Source organism: Phasianus colchicus, chromosome 5 (assembly GCF_987193195.1).
Source record: "Phasianus colchicus chromosome 5, bPhaCol1.hap1.1, whole genome shotgun sequence".
NCBI lineage: Eukaryota > Metazoa > Chordata > Aves > Galliformes > Phasianidae > Phasianus > Phasianus colchicus.
This window is the reverse complement of record NC_143440.1, coordinates 21,614,481-21,626,085: the sequence shown is the minus strand read 5'-3', so window position 1 is coordinate 21,626,085 and position 11,605 is coordinate 21,614,481.

The window sequence follows — 11,605 nt, the reverse complement described above, 5'->3', positions numbered from 1 at the left end:
CCTACAACACAGGCATCCTTCTATTGAGAGGTAAGATAAATCTACTAATTTATTTTATATATGTATTAAAGAATACTGTGTTCTTGTTGGGATAGATTAACTAACCTCTCTCACTAGTTTATTAGTAAAGGCCTTTCTATATTACTAATACTGCAGAAGTGCATATAGTAACATACTCCCAACTATCAAAATGTGGTTGCAGAGCTGCCAGTCTGTATTGTAAACTGCTTGAGAGAAAAGCATTAGTGTTGTAATCGTTAAGGGAATAACAGGTGCTATCCTAGTTGCTGCAGGTGAATTATAAGAAAATGATATAATAGTGGACGGGTTGTTGCCTGTGGGAAGTTTTCAGTTGCCTGATGTTTACTTAGGGGATTTGGGAACATTCTCCCAGAAATATTGTTTGCGGATTCATTTTTAATTAATTTCTATACAACCGAACTAAATAATCAGCACTTTTTAGCAGTTGCATTATTTAGTGTAAAATGAACAGGTCATCATTCATATCACTTATCTGTACCAAAAATTGGATCAGAAAACTGCTTCACAAGGGAAATCAAATATTTTTATGTTTCCTGCAAAAATAAATATATCAGTGTCTCAAAGGTAATTTGCCTATTCATGTCCTGTAGACATTAACCCTGGAAATCTGGAGGAATCCTTCTGTCTGAGACATCGTACTGGGAAGATCTCATTAGGATTACAAGAAAATTTAATATTTTCCATTAAATGCTATAATTTTGACCAATTTATTAATACTACTATAAGCTTGGCAATTTTTTATGTCATGTTTCAAGATGCTGGTCTATGAGATTAAAAGAATCAACTTCCTGTATTCTTCCTTACTTGGTTTAAATACTTCTGATTAATTTGAGTATTAACTCCCAATATTTTCAGAACAAGAAGAAATTACTGATTTTCCTAAGCGGTCTACAGAGAGGTCAGTTTACTTTCCAGTTTACATTGTATAATTTTGATTAATTGAAAACAGAATAATCGGGTATCAGATTATCCCGTATAGTGTAGATATCCATGTCCCAGTTGGTATTTATTCGTGCTTTAAACCACACACTACTCAACTTTTTACCTATACATTCTGCTGTTTTGATTGTAATGATGGTGAACATTTGCTAGCTTTCCCGTGCACTTCGAATTTGGTAACTTTATCATCCCTACATATGCCAGATACTGCTCTGCAGCATCTGGCTGTTAAGCTGTTTAATCTCACTGGGAGAATCTTGGTTTAAATCCATGGCTAACAATCATATAAAAATATGTCCAAGCCAGATGCCTTTCAACCTGTGTAGTTTTTGATACTGGGTTGTCTAGATCTTAAAAACTCTGCATGTAAATCTCTCCCATCTTGAAAATTTTCTGGAAACAAAATTTTTTGTTTAAATAGATAAAATATTTAATCGGCTTTCTGATCTTAATAAAAGTTTGAAGATATTACTTATTTCTCTGGTTTCATCTTGAGCTCTTCTAGACACAAGATTTTTGGCATTTGCTGTTTGATATTTCAGAGTATTGCTGATTGAGCACTTGTGGTTATGGTGACCAAAACTACACATTAACATAATTAAAAGGAAAATTACAAACAACTACAAAAACCTACTTGTATGTGCATATATTTGGATAACTACATTAAGTTGCTCAGAAATTATATGAACATAGGAAAAAAAATGTCAAGATCTTGTATTATTGCTTCCTCTGTATTGACAATCCTTAGAAAACCATTAATGCTGGAGTATTAACATTTTGCTGTAGTCTAAAATTTCACTTTTCCTTTTAATAGTATTCTTTATAGTTTTACAAAAAGTGTTGCAGAAATTCTTCTCCTTCACAGCATAATCAATCATTCAGTGCTTGGAAAATTAATCTCTTTTTTCCATTGAAAACGACTACAGAAATGGGTTGGGAGAAAATTAATTATATTTATTTAGATAAGTTTGTTTACATTTTAAAATATTTTAATTTTAATTATTTTGGTTATTTATTATCAAATTTTTGACTTGAAATTTGTTTGTGAAGTCAGTAAATGGCTTTTTTTTTGTTGTTGTTGATGTGTTGATCTTCATTTCTAAAACTACATAGCCTTTAAATTTTTAATTTGTAGATGTTCTGTGCTTAGTTTTTACTTCTCAAAAATTTTCCTAAATAATCCTCCTCTGAAACAAATTTTCATTTCTGCTTTACAAAAAAGTCAGATTTTTTTGCTTGTTAAATTGGAACTGTTTTTCCCCCGGTAGTGAAAACTTCTTCACTGCAAAAATGAACAAATATTAATTGAATAAACAAATAGAACATCATTAGTTTTATGATCCAAACAAGGAAAGTGAAGAAAGCATAATTAAATGCACTTACTGAGTTTCCACAGTAGTTCTGAATCTTCATCTTAAGGCATGTCTGTTCTTAACACATTTCTGGCCTGTGCTTGACTATCAGCAGGAAGTAAATAGTAACCTGTGCAATAGAAAATCAAAGCAGTACACTGGGGTCTTTGAAATATGTATGACTTTAAATTTAATTAGATAATGTTGTGTGATCCCAAGCAGTTACTTATTCATGAAAGATTTGCAAAGTGTTCAAGTCATATGGTAATTCTCTACTTGCCTATTACACATAATATGCACAGGTAGCTCTGAATTATGTCTCTTGAACATATAATAGACAAAGTTATATTCAGATGAATGTAAGAATTCGCCTTTGATTTCTAGCTGATTTCTTTTGCAAAAGATTTTGGGTTAGAGGAAAAAAAAATAAGAAAAAAAAAAAAAGTGAAGTAGGATGGGAAGGCTTTAACTAATACAGGTTATATATAGGTTTTTAGTGGAATTTAACTACCAAAATGGAACTGTGACCATACAATGAGCCATAACATCTTTTCTAGTGAAGGGTACTGCAACTTTACTACACAATTCCTACTGCTGGGACAAAGATCAAACAAGCTCTAAAAGGTCAATAATGCAATAATACTGTAATAATGTATTTGCATTGCAACACGGTATAATATTCTGCAAAACCATGACTTTGCAAATAATTTTCTTGTCATATAAGACAGGTTTTGAGGGAGAATCAGAAAAAAGTTTTTGCTATGACAAAGTTTCCAAGAGAGATGCCTGAGAGCTGGCCAGACCATCATTTGAGTATTGAATGACAGTCACAACATACAGTTGGTTTTATTTTTTCCTTTATACTTTAAATTAGGAACATTTCTGTGCTATAAAAATTTTTTTAAAAGCATATTCTTTTAGTATATTTTACTTCAATTACTTGTCCTCCAATGTTGTCTCTCATAACTTCCCAACATAACATTAGTATCTTTTTCAAAAGAGCAAAGAGTGAAACTGAAGAGAAACGAACAAGGATCATTTACTCCTCTATACCAGTAGCTTTTTGGCTTTATTTTTTATTTTTTATTTTATTTTTATTTTTATTTTTTAGAAAGTTACATTGAAGAGTACTTTAGAGAAAATAAGCATTTTAAGCATTTTTATTTTTTAGAAAATAAGCATTTTAAATACTACTAAAGATGTTTTTTACTTTGTTTTTACAAAGCAATAGAGAGAGCTATGCTTCTTTCTGCAGTCACTATGTTTTGAAGTGAAAGATACAGTCTCAAAGTGATCATTAAAAGAGTTAATATTAATCATATTATTTATTGAAGTAGCCTTCATTTTTAATTCACAGAATGCCAGCTGAAGTTGTTTTTGTTTTTTTTTTTTTTCCCCAAGTACGTTTGTGATAGCTTTGTGCTGGTTTTGGTGGTGTTTTTTTCTCTTCTTCTTTCTCTCTCTCTTTTCTTTTTTCTTTTTTCTTTTAATTATTGTACTAGGTATTAGTGAGTCTTACAATGCTCCTGCTAATTCTGTCTAGAGTGTTTCTATTCTAATTGTCAGAATGTGACCTACTGTCATCTCTGTCAGTACCTAAGCAGATTCTCCTATTCATGTCATGTTAATTTATACAAATTTAATGATTGTCCTGCCTCAGTAACTGGACTTGCAAGTCACATATGGGAGATCTCAACCAAGCCAAAATTAATTTCTCAACCAAGTCAAGAATATTTATTATATTTATTATTTATATTTATTATATTTATTATTTATATTTATTATTAATATTTATATCAACATATTTATTCAGCTCTTTGTGATCCAATGAACTCAAATAAATATATTTTATTTCAGTTATCATTAATGTGTTCTAAGATCTATTTTGCAAAGTTTAACAAAATTACTCAGTGGTGGTCTGCCATGCACCAAAAGTGGTGCTTTTAATGATGACTACAATACATTTTCATGCATGCAAGCAAAGCAACAAAAATTGTATTTTAACACTGAATTGCTTTTAGTATTGAATAGGGGAATATATTTTACTTTCAATCCATTCTATGATGCTACATTTTATTTCAACTCTTGCTAGAATCTAATGCCTTTTATTTCTTTGTAAATTTGGAAATTTTTCAAATCTTGTTTGTTGCTATTTAGTATGTTTCCTTATTGTTTATTAGCTAAATAATAAAACAGGAAATCTGACAACAAAGTTAACTAAAAATACTGGAGCGATTATCAAATGTTTCCGATAGCTATCTATAAACCAGCTGCATTTCTTGATTATTTAGATCCTCTGGAATACCTCACCTATTTCATAATGAAACTCTCTCTAAATAATGCAGCTTCAATTCTTCTGTTGTTTTCATGATCAATATTGTTTATGAAAATAATATTAATGTCTTCATGGTATGGGATACAATATTTCTTTATCATTGCTAGAGGAGAAAAAATGCCCTAAGTTACCCAGTTTGTAGGTCAGTTTAACAACAACAGAATTATATGGATAGCTCCTTATTCCATTGTTCGAATAAGCTTGTCCTGAAGTTTCTCTCTGCTTATCTTGTATACTTATAAGGGTGATTTTCAAGGAGTTGGAGACTAAAACAAATGCATCCAGAGATGGCAAATTTTTCTTTCTGGCATACTTGTCAAAATGTTACATGGTTTATGGAGATTATGGTTTTGTAGCAAGACTTGGTTATAGTTTGTTTCTGGTTATACTTGTCACAGTACGATTCAGTGAAATCTAAACACACTGCTTCTGACAAGGAGCAATGTACATTAGAGGATCAAAAAAAGCCTTGAAAATCAGATGCTTAGGCATTTACTCAGTCTTGCTAAACATGCATAAATGGATTGTGAAAAAATTCATAATGACATTTATGGGACATAAGTTGTAAAAATACGAAACTAATGTAGAGATTCAGAAAGCACCTAGTTGTGAAAGACTTGAATATTCCTTGCCTCAAATGTTCTATGCATGCCACAAGTTTATTTGTTACTAATTATTAGATTTTAATTAGTAATCTTTAAATTAGAAAGTAAGTTTTACATAAAAATAACTTCGATATAGGACTCATTCAACATGTAGCCTGCTACTGACTTAGCAGTAGGAAATCTTGTTCAACCTCTTCGTCAGTGACCTTGATGAAGGCATAGGAAATACCCTCAGCAAGTTGCTGATGATACAAAGCTGGGAGGAGTAACTGACACACTGGAAGGCTGTGCTACTGGTCAGCAAGACCTGGACAAACTGAGAATTGGGCAGGGAAGCACCTGATGAGGTTTAACAAGAACATGTGTAAAGTCCCACACCTGGGGAGGAATAACCACTTGCATCAGTACAGGTTAGGGGCTCACCTGCTGGAGAGCAGCTCTGTGGAGAAGAACCTACATGTTCTGGTGGACAGCAGGTTGGCCATGAGCCAGCAGTGTGCCCTTGTGGCCAAGAATGTCAGTGGTATCCTGTGATGCATTAAAAAGACTGTGGCCACCAGGTTGAATGAGGTGATCCTCCCCTTCTGCTCTGCCCCAGTGAGGTCACATTTAGACTTATGTGTTCAGTTCTGGGCTCCCCAGTCCAAAAAAGACATGGGTCTCCTAGAAGGAGTCTGGCAGAGGGCCACAAAGGTGATAAAAGTTTTCGCTTGGTGTTCAAATTAAGGAGCAAGTAGAGAATCCTAAAAACAGCAAATTCTCAAACAGATGTTTTTATACTTCAAAATTCCAGCTCTTTACACTGAAATTATTAATTCTCCTAATTTTTTTTTTTGTTTGTGTGCGTAAGTGAATTTAATCTGAATATTTTTGATAGAAATCTCTTTGAATATGAAAAAGAACTGCTTTGAACATAAGTGAGTGTCTCATTTTATGAGGGTTGTATTTGGACTAAATCTTCTGAAAGTGAATGTACATTTGCAATTAGCTATGACTCACAGAGCGTTAAAACTCTGCAGATTAGTTTAATTGTATATAAAAACTGAGAAAATGTAAAACTTAGAATAACTTTTCTAATAGCATTAGAAAAGCTTTCCTCAGTTAAAAAAAAAAATACAACCTTCTGTCATGTTAACACTACCATATTAGGTAAAGCAAGAGAAATCTTTAAAACATTTGTTTTAAAAAGTTTATTTGAAGTGAGAGCAAGCAAGTTCCTGTGATGAGGAGGTGGAACTGAACCCCAACCAAGTTAAGTGATCTATTTAACTAGTTTAAAAAAATCTGTTTTTTAGTAGGAAACTGAAGAATTTCCGAATGCTAACCTACGATGCTAATTCAAGTTTTTGTATATTACAGTTCTCAGTACAAATCTTTGACTTGTGAGTTGGCTTTTACAAAATTTCAACTTTTAGTTTGCAAATCTTACTTAAAAAGAGTTGTGGTAAAGAAAGGAAGTGTAAGAGTAAGAAAGTTTGTAGGCTCAGCTAAAAAATTATTTACTAAGTAAAAGAGAAGTAAAAGTAGAGAGAAAAAAGAGAGAATGAAGACAGTCGCTGACCATTTACCGTAAGTTGATTGATGCCCAACTGGTTCCTCAGTGAAAGGGGGCTAACCTCCCTAAACACCCTTTCCCTCTCCCCCATTTTATGTCAAAGCATTAAGTTTTATGGCATGAAATCTCTCTGTCATTGGTTTGAGTCATCTTCCTGGTTTTGACCCTTCCCATCCTCTTACATATTCCTCAATCTGTTCACTGTGGGGGGCAGAATGGAAAAAAAAAAGAGAATGCCTTGATGCTGTGCAAACTGTTCTGCAGTAACTAAAACATAATGTGTTATTGGCATTGTTTTGATCACTCATCTGAAATACAGCATCATACGAGCTGTTGTGAAGAAAACTAACTCCAAACTAGCCAGACTTAATACACTGTTTAATGACAATGATGAGAAAGATCTAGAAAACAAGCATTTGGGAAAAAAAAAAAAAAAAAAAAAAAGGAGACACTTCTCATTGCACAGAATTTGTGGAAAGATGTGATCCTTATTGGCAATGGACAAGACTGTAGTGGATTTAGGCTGTAGCAAGTTTTTAAAAATTTTAATACTGTGTATCACTTTATGATACTGAAATATTAGACTGTATATATCTATCTCTGAAGTCTTTCTGAACAAGCCAGGAAAAATATCTGTCAAAAAGTATGATTGTTGGCCTTGTAAGAGACGTAGAATAGTTAATAATAATAATAATAATAATAATAATAATAAATTACCTGCTGGATGTCCTCATTTTTTGAGTTCAGAATAAGGCAGACAAGTTGTAGAGTCAAGATAGTCTATCTTTCCATTGCAACATTGCAGACTTTCTGTATGACCTTCTAATGGTGTATAAACATATTTATACTGGCAATCAAGGTAAAAATCCATTCATAGTTCTAAAATTGTGAAGCTGACTGGTTTGGTCTCTCACTTGGAAATTATTATATATTTCTGCTTTTTTTCCACCTGTGTTCATGCTCTCAATTTATACAAAAATGCAATGATTTTCACATAGATTGCAATGACAATAATAGGATAAGTTAATTAAACTGGCCACTTAAACTAAGCACCGTAACTTTTGAGAGGCAAATAAACTGCTCATGGTTATCTGGGAGCTGATCTATGAAATGAAGTGCAAGAGTAGCACAAAGCCATTCTGAGATAAATATTCTGTTTTATATATATGAGTGTGTGTTTCTGTGTTTATTTGTTTGTTTATTGCCAGAAGAAATGAATTGGTTTTGTCTTGAGACTTGCTTTATGCCGATTGCTAGAACATGGCCAGTCCAACAAGATGTGTGCAAATCAAATTTTTTTTTCTGCAGTTCTAGTGACAAGGTCTGTAAATTTGAAGGCAGATTATTGTTCTGCATAGGCAGGAAAAAAGTGTAAGTTTATGATATATCCTTACATGTGTTTTTATCCTAGCACCACATCTTGTTCATTTGAGTGGCAGCTGAATTGCAAAGTAATATACTGGTTTAAATGAACGTCAAAATGAAGCTGTTCTTTCCAAGACTATGAAGCTCAGTTGAGAAGAGATATTGACTTTGTTTTTCTTTGTCAATCAGAGCAGGAGAATCAACTGTGATTACAGAAGGCTAATCTCTGTTCCTCTTTTCAGGTTCTTGAGCTCAGACAAACTTGTATAATTTTCACGCTTGTGAAACATTTACTTTTCCTGCTGGGAAGCTCTAGAGAAATTAGGAAAGAAGGAGACATTGTTCTCTTCCTAACCATCTTATTATTGAGATTGCTATCATAGCCAGATGACCACTATAAGCCATGCTTGGTGTATATCAGACTTTCCCTTACAGTAAGCCACAACAGCACCTGGTATCATGCATAGTACATATTAACTAGACAAGATTCCACAGAAGAATTATGTTGGCTTTAGAACTGTAAAGGAGCGGGTAGGATTTTGCCTGAAATTTTCAGAGGACTTGCTAAAGTCCCAAGAATGGTGACAGTTTATTTCCTAAAGTATTATTGGGCAGCTTTCATTTGTAATACTGTGGTAAGGATTGCAGATTTTGTGTTTTTTAGAAATACTTACATTTGTAGAAAGTTAATAAGAACTATGTATGCTGGGAACTGTAGTCTTCAGAAGTCTCGTTCCATATTAACAGAGAGTATGACTGCATCTATTTTACTCTGCTACAGTGTGACTCATAATACAGTGAGGATCTGTAGGAAAATAACTGTACTGCTCTTAGCAGTGTCACTGATAAAATTGTTTTGTTTTTAATCTATGAATTTGCAGCAAGATCATTGGCACTTGCATTTCTACATTTTGTCTTGTGTTTTTCTAGTAACTTGAGAATGATTCAAGGATGAATTGATTTTCATACATAATTAAGACAAGATAAGGATGGAAAATATAGGAAATGCATGCATAGAATGTGTGCTTTATAATTCGAGGTTTTACAAATATAAACGCTTAGAGAAGTTTGTGTGCAACCTTTTTCTGCTTCAGGGTGTTATTACATAAAACCACATTTGCCTTCTGGAAAGTTTTGTTAGAGTGGTTATTGAAAGCAAGAAGAAAAATCAAGAGTTGACTCATACATTTGCTGAGCTTACCTGGAATGGGAGATATAGAAGTTCATAAATTAATGTAAGACAGAAGACTACTTTAAGATCTCATAGCATTCCATGAGTCTGTGTTCGTGTCTTACATACATTGGAGAAAAAGTCATACATAGCTAGAAGTTTATCCAACTGAAATTTATACCTGTGTCATCTTTAATGAAGCCTGTACAGAAGAAGCTCACTGATGAGTCAACATGAAGTAAATGATTCTTTGGGAATACAGTACAGTACACAGTATAATAAGAAAGGAAACAATTTGGTCTCCTTTAGTTGTAGTATTATACTCAGTTCTATTTTAGTTTCCTTAATGCTATGGTAGTGCTGGCAGGCAGCATAGAAAGACCTCAGCAGAAGGAGAAATCTCTACTGCTTGTCTGTCCTTTGGCACAGGAATGATAGTTGTTGGGGAAGGCTTGAATTTATATATTGATCCATAATAGAATTTTCATGTCTTCTGATGATTTCATTTTTTTCTCATATGAAATCTGCTAAATTTCATATTTATTTATTTTCTCTAGGTTGATGCTTAAAGCTATATTTGCAGGGAAAATTGTTCTGACTCTGCTTGACAGGAGCAGACAAAAATGTGTGTATGCGTGTGTATACAAATGCGTACTTATGTGTAAATATAAGTAGGCAAAAGTACAGCAGACAGTCATGTTGTATAAGAGAACAAATAATTCAACTTTTCTAGTGAAAGTATTTCTAGCAAACTCGTTGTTTATACTTTCTTGTCAAATGGGAACTGACAATTAATAGTTTGAAATGTTAGAAACCTTTCAGAAATAATTGTCTTCCTATTGCAGTGCAAATGCACCAGGCACAGCCACAGACCATCTTACATTTTTTGCTATTTTTCAAGTGTCTGTTGAAATCAGAATATTTTAATAATATATTAATAGTTTTATATTCATACTCTAAGATTACATATAACTAAATTTCACTTTCTTCCATTTTATCTGGATTGGTTCTGAATTAATCCAAGATGTTATACACAGCATGCTGAAATAACATAATTTATCTCTAAAGTTACTTCTTTTTTCCATTTAAAAAGTGTCAATTTTTTGTTCTTGTTGATTTTTTCTTAACAAGTTTTCCTGAAAGTCACTGAATAACAATTCTGAATATATATTAAAAAACAACAACAACAAACATAGCTATTGCTATTGAGAGTATACAAATGTTTTCTAATTTTCTCTCCGGCATTTATCCTGACCTTCTCTTACCACCTTTGCCATCAGCATCATTATTCTAATATATTCTCTCCCTGTTCTCCAAGTATTCATTGAACTAGGAAATGGTTAGACTAGAAGGGACATATTTTGTGTTGTTTAGAACATTAAATTTCTGATTAAATTAGAACATTAATCCAGGTTCCTTGGTATGATAGTCTTTTGCTGACACCCACACCCATACAGATGTTCACACATTGGACCTATATGTTCAGATCACATTCTCAAATGCTAACAAATGTGGCTTAATAATATTAACAGAGTATTTTAAACACTGAATTCTAACACCTTCTCAGGAAACCTTCACAAGTATGTCTTGATCTGTAATTTTGTTTGTTGTTGGTTATCAGTTGATAGCTTGTGTTGCCAGAACCATTCAGCGACAAGGAAAAACCTGTGCTTGAATCGTGACAGAAGTATTTCCCCAAAATGACCTGTGTCTCTGCTATCCCTCTCGGTACTGTTCTCAGTATATGTTTTTTGCTGTGCATTATGACAGTCAGAGTGACACACCATGCAATGAATAATAATGTGTTACAGCTGCAAGTAGTCAGTACTTACTTCCCTCTCACTCCTAGCACCTTACCTAACAGACTCTTCTACTCCCACACTGTTGTGTGACAAAGGGCTTCAGTGTATATACTTGCTCTCATTTAACAAAAGCAGAAATCCTTGCCATTCTAGAGCTTGGAATACAGGTCTTCATTAGTACGATTGCTCTATAGAAATCTCATTTAAATGTCTTAGAGAATCAAATCCCAAAGGTATGCACGAGTGAAATACAGAACTAGCCCAGAGCAAGCATCAGTCAGCTTGTTAAAGGTGGAATATATAAGATGCCAGTATTTCAAGTTTTCTGCAGTAAGGTTTATATCTCAGATATTCTCTGTATCTTAATATTATATTCTGTAAATAAATTTGAAGCTGTGAGTATATTATCTAATGTATTTTTTGTCTGCACAGAATAATT